Source organism: Saccostrea cucullata, unplaced genomic scaffold (genome assembly GCF_032062105.1).
Source record: "Saccostrea cucullata isolate Sc308-1 unplaced genomic scaffold, CSIRO_AGI_Scuc_v1 ctg606, whole genome shotgun sequence".
NCBI lineage: Eukaryota > Metazoa > Mollusca > Bivalvia > Ostreida > Ostreidae > Saccostrea > Saccostrea cuccullata.
Window position 1 is genome coordinate 1 of NW_026919429.1, and position 18,445 is coordinate 18,445.

The following is an 18,445-nucleotide window of genomic DNA, read 5'->3' on the forward strand; positions in this document are numbered from 1 at the left end:
TGGTATCCTTCTGAGAAAACGTTCTTAAAGTCAAAAATGCACTAAGTTTGTCTTATTTAATTAAGCTTACAGGGAATATGGCACAGAAAAGGAGTTTGGGAGCGTTTGGGGAACATCTGTAACGGTTCCCGTTACAATTAGCACTAGTTTTACTTTGATACGAGTATATGGATTTTTCAACATATTTTTAAAAAGTCTTAGAAAAGGATACCCACTTTAATGTATTGATTTTAAAACATTAAATAAAAAGATTAATTATTTTTAAAAACGGGTTTAAACAGCTGAATATTAGAAAATCCAATTAAGGGGGAAACCATGATGAAATTCACTTAAAATTTCCATTCTTTCTCTAAATATTAACAAAAAAGTCAGATTTATAATTTTAAAACAGCAAATTTACCTATCCTATATTCCTATATACATGTAAAATCTTACCTTTTCCTACCTAATTTTCAAAAAGTGGGAATAGGTAGAATGAACCGGTAGCAATATATAACTCTTGACATCTCTTTCCAGTCTCACGATATCAATGTCATTTACTCAATCTTGTTATTATCTTTATGGTTAGATCTTAGGATTGCGTTCTTTGAATTTTTTATGCTCAGCTCTACCTAATTTCAGTGTGGTAAATTAATGACATACGGATTCCCTACGTTCATGCAATTTTTTATCCTTAATTTAATTGGCTGGTCAGTATGAAAGTAGGAGGAGTTGTCAAAGAGCAGATGTGTGAGTTTGAAAGTGAGTCAATCTAGGAAAATTCTTGGTGTAATTCAGTTTTTCTTTTTCCATCTACGAAATTTGTTCAAAATTATATTTGTGCAATTTATATTTTTGGACTTCCAATAAATTCTTAACTTTAGAACCGACTTATCAATTGACAACAATATTACATGGTAAATTTAGAATAATCTAGGAATTTTACATCTATTCAAAATGATTAAGAACATAATAATTTTATCCTTCAACTTATATATACTTCCTGGAATGGACACATGGTCGGTTCCTCCATTGAAAGGGAATACTAGTACTTCATGGAATTAATTTATACAACCTTTTGGGTCCTACAGTTCCAACAGAAACACCTGTTATGAAGAATTTTGGGGTTGTTTAATATTTGTTGAATTTCTGATACAAATCTTTAAAAATTACAATTTGGAAAATACTCTTAATGGTTGTAATATATAAAAGTTAAATAATATATAGCATCCTGTCACTAGCATATTATAATAATTTTTCAAAGCAAGGTAATTTGTAAGCATAGATCTTTCGCAAATTTGCATATGGATAGCTACTCATGAGACACATAAATTGTTGAGAAATCTCTATTAGAATTTTGAAGCACAACAGTTCAAATGCTTTGGATAGATTTGCTTAAAATCACTTAAACTTCATATGAACTTTATAAGTCCATATAATCTGTAACATACAAGAATTAAGTTCAAATGTTGGTCAATGTTTAACTACTGTCTTGTTTCACTTCCAGTGGAAAAAAAATCTACCATATAATTCAAATGCAAGTCAGTTGTTTTGTTCTGCACCCCATGGATAATACTCAGACTTTAGAATGTAGAACAAATACAGGTCAATTTTTAACTTACAATTACAAATACCTGAAGGAACATGTTCATTCCCACACTGACAGGTCAGTGAATAACTGCTGTTGGATATTTAAATACCCCTCTCCTGAATTAGCTTACTTGCTGGCTCAATAAACAATACTGTTTGATTTACATTCTCGAGAAAATCGTGATAATGGAATAATGAAAGGTAGATTTTTAATTTCATTACTTTAAGATGCAATGTATTGAGAGGCCAGTGATTAACTGCTTCCATGTAGATTTGATGTGTGCAAGCTCACCTTGGATAGCATGGATGTAATTTGCATGTCACAAATTTACATGGACGTGACTTGCATATCACATCTTGTGGCCAATTTTGTTTTGATGTGCCATCTTTTTGCTATCTTTTTCATATGATGTTTTGATTGTCTTGACTTACAGATACTTTTTTCTAGTCAATTTTGGGGGATCAGACATTATCATACTTTACGTAACTGATAAGCAAAGCATGTGAATCTGATCCCCTTCTTGTTTGTTTAATTGTTCACATTTATACCGTAATTTTAATAAATGACATTATTCATCTATATGAAAGTCTTTTATTTCACTTTTACAAAATTCGCAAAAACAAGCTGCGGTGATCTTGCTTATAAGCATTAGAAGACATGGATGGGTTTTGTTGAATTTAAACGAGTGGGAAATGGCGGTTTGTTTACATTCTGCATTGCAACGATAAGAGAAATAACTGCTCATGCTCAGTCGCGTACGAAAGCCCAGAAGGCTGATTCGTACGAAAGCCCAGAAGGCTCATTCGAGATTCGAGATTCGAAATACGAGATTCGAAATTCGAAATACGAGATTCGAAATTCGAGATTCAGGATCCAAATTAACCAATCAAAAGGCAGGTTCAATTTTGATTACTCCCCTTTATTATGTTTTACTATCAAGAAATCGTTGAATATATTCATATCAAATGGATCATTTGCTTAAATGATAATGCAAGAAAAAAAGATATATGTTTTAAAACGAAATAAAAAAGGAATTTTAGGTTACATTTTAGAAAATATATATAAATTCTTATTTTTCCTCATTAAACAAAACAATAGATACGTATATAAAGTATTATATGGTCTTATCGTTGAATTGCGGAATTCTTAAGTCGACATTTTTTTTTTATAAGAACATTGATGAGAGAGAAAATTATTATTTATATGAAATGCTAATGAGGGTACATTTCTTTACATTGTGCCCCCCCAATAATTTTATAATTTTGCCGATATATAAAATACTATAGAAATCACAACTTCTATATGCTTGTGCCCCCTAAATTTTGTGCCCCCTCAATAAAAACATCTGATGACTTTATTTGCTTTGTTTTTGGTTGTCAAGAAATTTTTGGCAGTTGATATCTGAAAATGTATGGCTGTGCCCCTCTCCCCCCCCGCCCCCCCCCCCAATAAAATGAGCATTATGGTTTTACTAGTATATTTGAGTCTTTGACCAAGTCGGGCGAGACCCGAGCGGTTTCCTTTTAAATAATTATCGAATATATATTTATTGTATTTATGCATCGCAAGATTGACAATGAATGTTGATAACCACACATTTGCCCCCCCCCTCCCCCCCCTTTCCCACTTGGCCATTCCCATAATTTTTTTCCGATATAATATACTATAGAAAACAGTAACTTTATGCTTATGTCCATTCAAAAATAACTTCTGTTTCATCCATCCGTATTTAAGGGGCTGTCTATTGGTTTCATAACTTTGGTCACTGGCCACTTTCTAATACCGTGTCACAAACACTATTCACCTTGAAACCCGTAGTACTAATTATTACAGGGACGAAGCATCGATTTTGAAAGTGGGGTGGGGGGGAGGGGGGAGGGGGGCAGACAAAAATATTATTTCAAATATTTACGAGATTCGTATTTTGAATCTCGAATCTCGTATTTCGAATCTCGAATCTCGAATGAGCCTTCTGGGCTTTCGTACATTCGAGATTCGAAATACGAGATTCGAAATTCGCGATTCGAAATTCGAGTTTCGAGATTCAAGATCTAAAATAATCAATCAAAAGACGGTTTGAGATTCAATTACTCCCCTTTATTATTTTTTACTATCAAGAAATCGTTGAGTTTTTCAATACCGAGGGGGTCATTTGATTAAATTACAACGCAAGAAAAAGTGTTATATATTATCAAAACAAAATTTAAAGAAATATTAGATTTTGGTCTGCAATATATGCTTAATTAATTTATAATAGCTTCTTAAATGTCATAAGAGATTTATTTAAAGAATATATATATTTCGTGTTATCTACTTTGGATACAGGGTTGTTGACATGATAGTAAATTTAAAATAGATTAACAGTACATGCATCCCCCCTATTTTCCAAACATATTTTTTTTCCTATTGAAAATGTTGATGGAAAGGTCGGTTGCCAAGCCCCCCCCCCCCACGTTTTGGTACAGTGGTGCAGTATAGTCAAAGAAGTTTATGTAGTAGTGTATTAAAAGAAATTAGGTACTAAATGAAGTTCGATCCCCCCCCGCCCCCTTTCACACCCCGAAATAGGATTTTCGGGTTTGGACAAATTTTTTCTGTCATTTTTTTTTTCAGGTTTGAAATGATATATTTGCCCCCCCACTTCCCCCCACCCCACTTTCAAAATCGATGCGTCGTCTCTGTAATAATTAGTACTACGGGTTTCAAAGTGGACCGTGTTTGTGACACGGTATTAGAAAGTGGCCAGTGACCAAGTTTATGAAACCAATAAACAACCCCTTAAATACGGATGGCTGAAACATGCATGCTTAATAAAGATAATGACCCACTGGGAATAATAAATAAAAAAAAGATCATTGTTAATCCCCCTATCCCCACCCCAATCTCGAAAAATAGGGGTTATCATGGTAATTGGAAGTTATTTTTGAATGGATATAAGCATAAAGTTACTGTTTTCTATATAGTATATTATATCGGAAAAATATTACGGGAATGGCCAAGTGGGAAGGGGGGGGGGCATATGTGTTGTTATCAACATTCATTGTCAATCTTGCGATATCTTGCGATGCATTGATATAATAAATATATATTCGATAATTATTTAAAAGTAAACCGCTCGGGTCTCGCCCGACTTGGTCAAAGACTCAAATATACTAGTAAAACCATAATGCTCATTTCATTGGGGGGAGGAGGGGGGGGGGCAGCCATACATTTTCAGTTTTCAACTACCAAAAATTTCTTGACAACCAAAAACAAGCAAAAAAAGTCATCAGATGTTTTTTATTGAGGGGGCACAAACTTGAGGGGCACAAGCATATAGTAGTTATGATTTCTATATAGTATTTTTATATATATTGGCAAAATTATAAAATTATGGGGGGGGGGGCACAATGTAAAGAAATTTACCCTCATTACTATTTCATATAAATAATATCTCCCTCATCAATGTTCTTATTATTAGAAAAAAAATGTCGATTTAAGAATTGCGCAATTCAACGATATTCTATTTACGTATCTATTGTTTTGTTTAATTAGGAAAAATAAGAATTTATATATATTTTCTATAATGTAACCTAAAATTCCTTTTTATTTCTTTTTAATACATATATCTTTTTTTCTTGCATTATCATTTAAGCAAATAACCCATTAGATATGAATATATTCAACGATTTCTTGATAGTAAAACATAGTAAAGGGGAGTAATCAAAATTAAACCTGTCTTTTGATTGGTTAATTTGGATCTTGAATCTCGAAACTCGAATTTCGAATCTCGTATTTCGAATCTCGAATCTCGAATGAGCCTTCTGGGCTTTCGTAGTCGCGTGATATCTAGGGACGACATACAAGAAACGTCCTAGATATTTACACATTATGTCATTGAAACGCACTTGAAAACGTCCTAATGATACCCCAAGTCGATTTTAAATAGACTTCTTTTAATAAAACGTGATTGACTGCTTTTCAGACTACTTCAAATTGTGTAATCTCGATCGAGATAGTAAATAAAGTGTACTTTTATAAAAAAAAAAATCCTTACAAACTCGTGCTTTAAACAAGGTAACCGAGAAGAATCTACGTGCATTTAGAAAAGTGTTTTGCCAAAGCCAAGGAAGTTTAAGGCTATTTATGGCATGTCAAACGTTGCAATATTCGATCTTTTCCATTATATTGTATATAATAGACGAGACACGGTAAAGACCGAATCTTGCCCCTTATTTGATATAAAAATCAGAACATTGTAAAATTGTGATAGTTTGTAGTTAAAAAGTTAAAATAATGCTTACTTGAAAACCAACACTAATTTAGATTCAAAGCTCGCATGGAAGCCACTAGAGGGTGCCGAAGTAGGACATTTAAATTTCCAGAATTTCCTCAATTCTGGTGGAATTTCATCATATTTGAGATACTGTTCTCTTTGGAAAACATAGAGCACAAGCTTGCCTATCTGAGATTTTTACTAATAAACTGCATATCACTGGATGAAAAGTCTAGTTTCCGCAAAACTGAAACTATGCGGAAACCTTGCTGAAACTTGGGGTTGAAGTTTCCTGTATGGTTTCCGCAATGCGGAAACTATATAATAGTTTCAGCAAGTTTCAGTAGGGTTTCCGTATACTGAAACCATTAGGTTTGTTTCCTAATAGTTTCCGCAAAACGGAAACCAATGTAAAATTTAATGAAACGTCAATTTAACGATACGTTTTAGTTTCAGTAGGTTTCAGTTTACGGAAACTATTAATTTCGATTCCATATGGTTTCCGCATGCTGAAACCGTACTAAAACTTTTTCTATTTTATTTTCAAAAGGGTAGAAAAATCAACTTATATGCATATGATCTTTTTACTATTGATTTCGATTCCATATGGTTTCCGCATGCTGAAACCGAACTGAAACTTTTTCTCTATAATTTTTTTTCAAAAGGGTAGAAAAATCAACTCATATCATCCTTATATTTATTTACACATTAAAAAAAATGGTTTTATTTTTAAATATCTAATAGTTCATATTCAGATTTTGAGATGTGCCTGCTCTGTGTAAACTTACACATACCGATATTGATATCAATGATAAGCATATTATACAAGATCCTTGGTTCATATTAAATGTATAAAAATTGTTTATTTCATATTGTGTCGGAATTCAAAAATATTACTTTTAAACAAAATTGATTCCTCTCACAAGGATTTTCTACATTACCCAACTCAATACTCCCCCTCGGGAATTGATTATTTTGAAAACATACATCATTTTCACAAAACTACGATTACGTTTAATGTAAAGTTGTTTAAAAAGAAAATTAGTGTGTCTTCATGGTGCATGAAATACAGATAATTACGAGAGTGAACATAATCTGAGATAGAAAGGTTTGCATTTATATTCTTTATACATGTTTCCATATATATATATTCCTTAATGGATATCATTTCAATAATTTCAATTTGTTAACAATACATATTGACTAGGAAGCCTCTTTTACTATTCATATATATATAGTTCAATAGTTACATGTACTAGTTATTTTTATAATAGCATTGATTTAATATCTACATATATGTATTTTTATTTCCGTCTTCGTGAAAACATTTTATTCGTAAGCCGCGGTTTTACAGCATTAAAAATATTACAAGAAAACATGTCCTGAAAATTTGATGTCATGCTTCCCAGGATTTGCAGCATTTTATGTCAATCTAATTAAAATTAAATCTTCCATTTGTTCCCCAAATGTTTATTTACACGAGGAACTCGTATATGTAAAATGTCTGCTTTTGTGAAACAATACCCTGAGAACGAATGGAAAATCTCAAAATTTTAATTAGATTGTATATTATGTGTAGGCTTTTTTTTTTTATTTTGTTTTATTTCATATATCTTGCTTTCGTGATGTTAATTAATGCAATATCACTGAAAACGCGGTATAGTTTTTAGTAATATGTTCAATTATATTCGTATTGAGATGTATAATGTGCTAAATATGTGATTTAGAGCTTAGTTTTTTTTAAAAATAAATTTAAAGTAGTCTGTAAGTTGATCAAATTTTCAATTCTTTACATTGAACCCCACTCGCGGGCACCTGTCCTCACGTGCCACAGGTGGGGGGAGACACGTGTCGCGAAGACACCTGCTACCGTGTTGGTGTATTTTTTGTATATTCTATGTGGATTGAGAGGTTTTTCTACCTTAGAGGAACAATGGACTGTGACCAGGCGTAATATATACACGCAGTACATGGTATACACAACTAGCCTTTTCTAATGACACCAAGGTTTCTGAACATTCAAAATTAAAAATAAATCACACTATATAAAACTTCACCTAAAATCAAACGTCATATGTACATGTATTTGGTCCGCCTCGTTTAAAGGTCCGGCCGGACCTAATACGATAACATATTTGGTCCGCCTTTTATAAGAAAAGGTCCGGCCCGTATAAGAAAAGGTCCCCCTTCGTTTTTAGGTCCGGGTTGTGCAAAATGTTTTAATCTTGACTTTAATATATAAAATTAAGGCTAGTTTTTTTATACTATATGATGAAAGAAGGATTTACCCTGTTGTGTTTTATTTTTTGTTCAACATACATGTATCTATAGACAAGAATCTACTCGTATAATGTGCTTTAAGCAGTGCCGTTTAGAGCCATGATTTCTTTAAAAATCATGCCACAATTATTTTGCAAGTGTTTGTTTTTCCTTAGAATTTGCTTTTTGTACATTAGTACGATTAAAGGTGTGAAATCTGTCAGTGTGTATAGCTAGTAAAACAATGGGTGTGTGACGTATTTGTTTACCTAACAGGTACCCACAGGTAGAGCCCGCGGCAGATGGCGCTGTCATTGAATGGTCGGTGAACCTAATAGTCATGTGTTAGCTTTACATATCAATAGATCTGATTTTTTAAATTAAGATATTATGCAAAGGAACCAAATATTCAGGAGCACACTTCAAAACTGCGACATTTATACATGTAATAATTATAACCATACATGTATAATCTTTATTTGAATATTTAAAGCTAATTATGGCGTATCTGAGCTAAAAATTAAAAATACTAGATTAAGCGTACGTTTACATGAGATTTGATAGTTATGTTCAAATTAAAATTTTCACCGATATTGAACTTAAATATCCCCACGTTTCTATTAGTTAAATTCAAACTAATTGAATTAAAAACTGTTTCTGATATTTAAATTCCGAGTCGATAAGAATCGGCCATTGTTTTAAATCTCGGATATCTATGAAACGCGATTGATTTAAATTGTTTGATTTTCATTAAATGTTTCAGTCTGCATTCCATTTCGGATTTTTTTTTTTTTTTTTTTTTTTTTGTTGTTGTTGTTGAAATTTTAAGCTTTTTATTTCCGACATTTTAACCTTTCATTTCCGACATTCTAAAGTGTTCATCTTCGACATTTTTCAGGAAGTGCTTTCCGGTAATGAAAAATTTTAAAGAATAAATTATAGACTGTTTAGTAAATCAATGTTCGGTGCAGTCTTTGACATTTAATTTAATGAACATTAAATGCGATGAAAAAATTGCATGCTCATTAAACTCTGTTTACTAGACTTAGTGCTTCATGTACAGATGTATATACATGTATACAGAATTTTTTTATTAAAAATGTTGTGTATAATAAATTCTTTCAAAATTCCATTTCTACATACATACATGTACCTGGCAAACATTAAATTGCCGGAGAGGTACCTTGCAAAAATACCGGAAATGAAAAGAAATAAATCTCGGAAAAGAAAAGACAAATTGTCAGAAATAAAATAAAGAAATGGCGGAAATACCTTTACAGTGGTATATAAAGTACCAAAACAAACAGAAAGATCTTTTACATAATTTAGTCTGAACTTATAAAAAAAAACGCCTTATATGACTTTAAAGTTTTTAAACGCAGTATAATATAAGGTCCGCCCTCTGTATTTTATATATCTTCATGTCATAAAGTGAAATTTTTGGACAGGGTTTATTTTCGTAGCTTGAAAACTAGAGAAATAGACAGGGCGAACCTTAAAACACAGTTATCAGAAAAGGTCGATCTCTGTATTTCAGATATTTTTATGTTATAAAGGGAAATTTTTGGACAGGGTTTATTTTCGTAGCTTGAAAACTAGAGAAAGAGACAGGGCGGACCTTAAAACACAGTTATCAGAAAAGGTCCGCCTTCTGTATTTCAGATATTTTTATGTTATAAAGGGAAATTTTTGGACAGGATTTATTTTCGTGGCTTAAAAACTAGAGGAAGAGACATGGCGGACCTTAAAAGGTAGTTATCAGAAAAGGTCCGCCCTCTGTATTTCAGATATTTTTATGTCATAAAGGGAAATTTTTGGACAGGGTTTATTTTCGTAGCTTGAAAACTAGAGAAAGAGACAGGGTGGACCTTAAAACACAGTTATCAGAAAAGGTCCGCCTTCTGTATTTCAGATATTTTTATGTTATAAAGGGAAATTTTTGGACAGGGTTTATTTTCGTACTTTGAAAAACTAGAGAAAGAGACAGGGCGGACCTTAAAACGTAGTTATCAGAAAAGGTCCGCCCTCTGTATTTCAGATATTTTTATGTTATAAAGGGAAATTTTTGGACAGGGTTTATTTTCGTAGCTTGAAAACTAGAAAAATAGACAGGGCGGATCTTAAAACGCAGTTAAATCAGAAAAGGTCCGCCATCTGTATTTCAGATATTTTTATGTTATAAAGGGAAATTTTTGGACAGGGTTTATTTTCGGAGCTTGAAAACTTTTTAGTGTGCAGTGCTTAGAACTTCCTTAATTAATATTTTAAATACCAGTCTAATCGGGTGCAAATTTCCTACTTTTACACAAGTTTTATAAATGTATTATACGTCTTTTGCCATTCACACAAGTTTGTACAAAGTTAGGCTCATAGTAAACAAAAACTTTGAAATGAATGACCGTTCTCGATTTACTATTATTAGATAATCACAAATGTCGGCTGACCCCTACCACATTGTATGGTTTTGTTCATTATATATTCGTGAATTTCAGCGTAAAAAATTGTTGAATCGTATGGTTTAGATATCAATTAATGATTGATCAATTAATGATTTGAGATGAAAAATTTGCTGTGTTTATTTTTTCACATTTTACTAGGGCCCATAAGTGCATTCGTTCCTTTCTGAAATTGTGTGTCTTTAAACTCAGCTTTTCATATGTACAATATCGGTATACCTTAAAACTTTAAACTTTTTTGTTTTTTGACAGGTATCTGCGTGATTTTACTACACTCCAATACACCCCCCCCCCCCCCCCCGAAAAAAAAATTAAAAAAAAAAAAAAAAAAAAAAAAAAAACATTTTTGAGGGGGGTATAAAATGTTTGGATTTTTATTGAAACCGAGAGACAAAAGTATAAATAATATATCATAAATTTAGTGAACAGAGATTTTATATGAGCGACTTGTATATTAAATATGAAAAATAAAGGCATTTATAAATCCAGCAATTTATCGACTTAATTTGGTTTGATTTCGCCAATTAATGCACATTTACCTTGTCCCGGAGTAATATTTAGTAGGCCGCATTTCATTTCCGGAATTTTCTGAACTTTTCATTTCCGACATTTTTAAGTTTTTACATTTTAAAAGTTTTCATCTCCGACATTTGTCAAATTCATGTCAGTACTTTTTCGTCAATGAAAAAAGAATTCATACATCCGTTATAAAAAGTCTTAAGGTAAAATATTTTAGATAATTTATTCAAATAAAAGACTTTGCTCTTACCTTTCAAAGAAACTTAATTGATTTTAACCTGGAACAGATCTAGGTACATGTATTGTGAATGTGAAGTTTCACTTAACTGTTTCCTTTACTTATTAACTAGTCTTAATATTGTTTACAGAGTGTATGTAATGATTAGAAAAAAAAACGTGATTTGAAAAAATAATATTATACAATGCATATATAAAATACCCTGTTAAAATTCTAGTTCCATCTTTGTGATATATATGTTAAACTTAAATTGCCATACAGGTATCCTAAATAAATCCGAAAATGTGAAAAAAAAGAAGAAATAAATAATGTCGGAAATGAAAATAAAATTGTCGGATTCCGAAATTATAACAAAAATTGTCGGAAAATGCAATGTTAAATTCAGGAAATGAAATGCAGAGTTCTAGTAGATATAATAATTAGCCTTTGAATAAGTAAGAAACAGTGTTAACTTATAAAAACACAGCGGATATGGTACTTTAGGTTTTCTCAAACGAAACAATTATAGGTTAACCCCCAACTGCCCAATCCGTAGGTATGTTGTTTTTACAATAAGAGGTGTAGGGTAGTACACCGTGACATAAGCCCCTGTCACAGCTAGTGACCCTCCAGTTATTTACAACAATATTAAACGTAAAGAATGACAGATTTCTTTTATTAATACTATAAAGAAATATATTTTGAAAGATGTGAACTTTAGTTTTTGTGAGTGGATTAGTCAAACGTTTATCATGTTTATAGGAAAGAGAGTGTAACTAAATGATTCGTGTTGGACTAACGCACATTTTTCTGTTCATTCAATACTGATTAATCTGCCAGTAAACAAGGCGGTGAAGGTAAATGTATGTACATTTGTATTCTTGATATTTTTTTAATGATAATGTTGACATTAGTGTATTAATTTAAACGACAAAAGAAGCATGTCCCATCTTCCCGACAGGAAAACCGATCAATAAATCTATACATTCCTTTATTTATGTACATGTATTAATTTCGTTTCTTACTTATTGTTTACTACATTTTCTTGGAGAAAACACTAGCTATTAATACGACTATATATCCTTAATTAACTTTAAAAGAATAGTTTTTCAATTAATATCGAATGAACCACATGCAAACAATTTATATAAAAGGCCGAGGGCGGACCTTTTCTTATAGAGCCAGGCGGACCAAATATGTTATCGTATTAGGTCCGGCCGGACCTTTAAACGAGGCGGACCAAATATTATGCGACACCGGAACCAATCTTACGTGGGCCGGAATGTTTATTATGGCCCGGAACCAATATTATAGGTATTTAGCGTTCCGGCCGGAACGCCAAGTTACCCGGAACGTATATTATGCGACATCTGTCGGGGTACACCTTCGTCGACGCCATTTTCATCAATCCCAATTTGAACAATACTTTGAAAATCATGCCACCACTGTTTCTAAAGCTATTTATTTGAAAATTTGACATATTATAAAGATATTGATTCTGGTTTCACTGATTTAAATTTAAGTTCAATGTTTAACATAGTACCAAAGAAATAAAAGTAAATGTAATAGTGATATGCGAAAATTATTGCCGATTTTGTTCGTGCGCCGACAGACCATATCGGCCTTCATATAAATTGTCCCAATATTATCAATATGAAAGACATATATTTAAGAATTCATATTTTCAAAGAACATTGAATACATTATGTCTTTGCAAAATTTGGTTAGTATCGGTTGCGTGTTAAAAAAGTTATTAACACTGTCAACGACTTTTTAGGACAACCCTCGTATGTACGTTTCACGGTTGTGATCAATTCGCTAAACTCTGTACACAACACTGAGGGCGGAATGACGATGCTTGTGAAGGAGTTTTGCTTTCTAACATTTAAAGGTCTTAATATTTTTTTCATTAATATACAACAAGATTCCCACTTTTCCTAAGTATTACGAATAAAAGTAAAATTTGTGAGAGTGCAAGGATGTGTCAATCAAACCCATCCAAAAATTAACTTTAAGATGAAATAAAATTTTCATTGTATTTTTGTGTGAAATGCTAGTAAAATATAAAAGTCGGTATATTATACAGACAATATGAACTTCAAATCTGTGTCTATGCACCTTTAACCACTACGCTACGAAGTATACATGTATGGGTTATTGATTTAAATGAACGGGTTTGTTGAAGCGTGCATTTTTTTTTTGAAGAAATGTGACATTTTCATATAGAATGGGTCAGGTTCCATTTTTGGGACTAATGAAATAGATTCACATTTACGTCTCTATCATTTAAGGTTAACGAAGAATAGAGACTTGACCCATTCATATTCAAAATTCAATATTTGTGGCTCTATACTTAACCCATTTTCCACTAAATATACTTAACTGTCATCTTTGAAAAAAAAGACTGTCAAATAATAAGTTGTTCAGTAAAATAAAATAATGAAATGTTTTAAAGATGACATTACTGAAAACAAGATTTTTAGAAAAATATTACTTTTCCGTGACTTTTGAAAATTGAGAAAAATATTATCTCAGAGCGGGGGATTGTTCTCGCCGTGTACGCCCTCTTTCTTTGATTATTATGTCTAGGTACAGACTTTTCATGAGTTTCTATATTTTGTGTTAATGTACTGTAGTATACGTTGAGTATCTTTAATTTTTTTTACTGTTCCAGCTTGTAAACTTGATATAGCCTTTATCATCGATGATACGATTGCTGTTACCGCTACTCAGTTCACGGAAATGAAAACTGCTCTTGAAGTTTTTGTCAGTAAAATGCTTATTGGTGATAATGCAATAAGAATAGGAATAGTAACATTCGGTGATGGAGCTGTAAACGCCTTTCCGCTAAACCAGTACTCCAATGCATCTGACTTGATCAGTGCCATAAATGCTCTTACACAAGGAAATTCTACTTATGATAGAAATCTTCGGTATGTAGAAAAAGCCATCACGTATACGATGTTGAGCTTCTTCACGCAAGGCAACGGAGACCGTGATGATTCAATGAATTATTACGTCGTACTTACATACGGGGGTACTTCTGGATCTAATTTTACAGAATATGGAAGAGCAGTGCTACATAATTCCTCGATGGATATTTTCATTCTAGGTAATTTTAAGTGTTGCTTTGATAGTATGAAAGTTATTCACTTAATTTGATACCTATATAAGTTTGTAGCATTGGTCTATTATCATTTTTGCACCATCCATAAATTTTCCTATTGAAAGTACAAAAAATAAAAAAATTGATTCAGTCTGGAAAAGCATCAGTCTATTGCAAGGTTCAGATTTTGACTAATTCAGTCATACAGTTTCAATACAATGTGCAATGGCAAAAAAGACGAATGACCCTGAAAAAGTAATGTTCTTTGATGTAAAATTATGTTATGTTATTCTGAATTCTTTCATTTTGAGCTACCCTTAGAATTCCACAAAACTCTACGCGCGCCTGCGCGTGTTTCACAAAATATCAAATTGTAGCTAAAAACTCGTAAAGGATGATCTTCGATTCATTTTTAAACATTTTTGAACAGTGAATGGTACGTTTGATGAGCAGACTCAAAGCTCTGATGTGAATATGAACACCATTTTCATCGTCGTCGTTGTTATTGTATCTTTGGTGATAGGAACAGCTGTATCTGTCCTAGTATATAAAAGATTCATCAGTCTAAAGAATAAAGGTAAACGCCACTTACCCACTCACTTTTTTTTGAAAATCAAAAAAAGATAAATGAAGAATCTAGAGAATGGACTTTCTCTCAAACCTTAGAAATTCTACTTAATATACATTTTTACTATTACTTTTCTGAAAGATTTTTAACTACCTGATGATGTCTTCGAATATGTGTACAAAATTTACCGATTTCTTGTCCGTCTGTGTCAACTTTAAATCGCAGTATTCATGAACGGATTATCTTTCTTATAAGATATATGGCACATATATTTTGTTTTTCTATTATCATATGGCTCCTGCAGTGGCGGATCCAGTAATCTTGAAGAAAAAGGGTGCGGCCAGTTTGGGATCGGGGTAGGGGCCCACATCTACATAAAAAAAGATTTAGGCCTATTGAATTTTATAAATATTTTGGACACAAAAGGGGGAGGGCCTCCTGCCCCCTCTAAATTCGCCTGTGTCCTGTACAAATTTTCATATAAAATCCACACGTTTAATCAGTGGAGGAAATATAAAATGTAAAAATATTTATTGTAACAAACAGTAATCATTAGAATTATACTTTTACATGTATGAAGACACCTTAATAATATAAGAGAATAAATCTAAAGGGTTTTTATTTATCTACATGCATACATTTAATTAAAATCAGCATTCATAGAAGATGTCTTTCATTTCTGCAATCTCAGCTACATGTTATCTATTTGATCCTATATAATTGCTTTAAGTACCTCACAGAAATAACTAAAAATTGAATTGTTTTACATGATGTCCAGATTTTATAAATATAATTTCAGTCAGACAGATTGCTGTTAGGTAATGAAAATATTTATTTATTTATAACTGTCGTCTATAATGAAAGAATAATTACTTATACTGCCACTACAACTTCTTCTATATGTACATCTTCTACTACAAGTACATGTATATTCCTACAACCCTCTGCAATAAGAACAATAGCTACTACTAATACTACTGTTGCAACTACTACATGATTGTATAACTACCGGGGGTATTACTTGTACTTTTGCTATTTCTACTTCTACTACTTATAACACTACTTTTTACTAGTATTTTTACTACTACTACTATTATTGCTGCTGCTGCTTATACACAGGTATTAACTTATGTCATTTTGTCAGATTTCAATTGTAAACAAAAGTGCAAAAGTAACACCAAAAACTGATAAAGAAAAGTCGCCATTTTCCGACAAAAAACATTTTTAGACAATAAATAAAATTGTTTTTTATGTTTTAATACTCAGTGAATATAACATTTTTATACCCATGTGATTGTATATGCATATGTACATATTCTATTTATGACAATTTTCGAATTAAATTGTTTTTTATTTATTTTAGGCCACAAGCCCAACAAAACAGATAATTGAATGCGAGTTTTAATCTGAATAAAGTCTATTTCTTTGTAAATAATTATTGAAAGTGCTTTCAATCAGATCTGCAATAATGAATATAAGTCGTCTAAGACCATGAAATTGAAAGTGTGATTTATCAACAACATGTATATGCTTATCCATATCTTTAGTTGCAAAATGGATGACAAACTGTTTTAATAAGTAGGGATGAAACATTTCGATATAATCGAAACCTATCTGGACTTCTAAATTTTATCAATGAGGCAAATAGTTATAGTTTTGCACATAGCAAATGTTTACAAAAACAATACAAAATAAAAACAATATACATGCTTTTGTTTCTATTGAATTCTCATACCATTACTTACAGTACTTATTAATTAGGAAGAGACTGTCAGGAGGATTTAGTCTCATATTTTGTATGGATTGAATGTATTCTATTGTTTACAAAGGGATCGATTATAAACATCAGTGTATCGCTATACGATGGCTGTTCAATAAATAATGCCCTGAACTATTTTCCATGAAAAATAAGGGTCAGATTATGATAAAATATGTTTTAACGCATGAATGGATCTTTAGTCCACTGACAACCGGTTATGTGATCACGTTTTACATAGTTTTATATAGTTTAATTTTTAGAACCTATAAAACAAAGGCTATTCAAGACAGTGCATGTAAAAATACTAGTAAAGAATTGTTCAAGAAGACTGAAGTAAGAAGCTTCATAAAAGCTGCTGTTTTACTTAGTAAGCATCCCACAGAAATATTTAGTGAAGTGCGTGATGTTTATGGAAATCAATGTTTGTCATATAGACAAATTAAAAGGTGGATATCAAAAATCAAAAATTGTAAACTGGAGGTAAAAGTTTAGTCCCGTCCTGGTCGACCAAGAACAATAACATCTGATGCAATGATAGCTAAAATTCAAAAACTTGTTACTGATGATGGTAGATTGACTGTTAGACAATTAGCTAAGTTAGTAGGCATACCTGTATCTTCGGGCGCAGTTTACGCAGTTTTGAAGAAACAATTGGCCCTGAAAAAGCTTAGCGCGCGTTGGATACCGCACGTTTGACAAATGAACAAAAAGAACAAGGTGTAAGAATATCCAAACAATTATTGAAAAAAAACTGCAATGATCGACGTTTGTCAGAGCTTCTAACGGGTGATGAAACCTGGATTCATTACTTTGAACCCAAAGAAAAATTAACAACAAAATGTGATTATCAAAAAGATCGAAGCGCCTAGGGATAGCCTAAATATGCCAAAGCACTAAGAAAGTGTTATATGTATTTTCTTCAACAGCAAAGGTCTTGTGGCTCAGATTCCTATTAGGAAAGGTCGTTCGATAACTGGACGAGTCTACAAAGAAGAAGTTTACAAAAGGTTAAATGAGTGTGTGAGAGGTAGCGACCAAAGTTTGGCATCCGTCACATCAATCTCCTTCATGACAACGGGCCAGCACACATGTCACGTATAGTAAAAGAGTTTTTAGAGAAGGAAAAGGTTAATGTTTTACCACACCCACTTTATTCGCCTGACCTGTCTCCCTGTGACTTTTTTCTTTTTCCAAAGTTAAAAAGAACACCTCTCAGGAAAGAAGTGCAACTGTAGGAACTCCATAGGATCTGGTATATTTCAGAATATGAAGAGCATACCCCAAACTATGTATAAAAAGGCATTTAGGAACTGGATAAAAAGGTTGCAAAAATGTGTTTCAGTTAGAAGAGAGTATTTTGAAGGAAATCATTAAAATAAAAACATTGACAATTGTTTTTGTTTCTTTCTGAACACCGAGGACATTATTTATTGAACAGCCCTCGTAACATGCAACTTTTATACATTGAGGAGTCAATGAATTAAAAGTAGTAAAAGATGAAGCAGACATAGAATATCTTGTTATGTTCGGTAAAATGTAAAGAATAGTTTTTTCAATAAAAATGAAACTCATAAATTTACTTTACTTGTCATTTGAAAAAATATTTTGTTGAAAAACATTCTGATTGTACACACAACTACTCTGATATTCAAAAGATGCTTAAGTTTCTGATTGCAATATGTATGAAGTGTTTGGAGACCAGGATTCGGAAGTCCCGTGGATAGCAATTGTACTCC

General features: G+C 32.1%; 1 long non-coding RNA gene across 1 annotated transcript; it reads left to right on the forward strand.

The window, feature by feature from the left end:
• The first annotated feature begins 14,815 nt into the window (after window positions 1-14,815).
• Window positions 14,816-16,676, forward strand: LOC134231318 (uncharacterized). The gene is made up of 3 exons (XR_009984537.1): window positions 14,816-14,959; window positions 15,750-15,768; window positions 16,314-16,676. It is a non-coding gene; the product is annotated as an uncharacterized LOC134231318 (long non-coding RNA).
• Window positions 16,677-18,445: the final 1,769 nt, after the last annotated feature.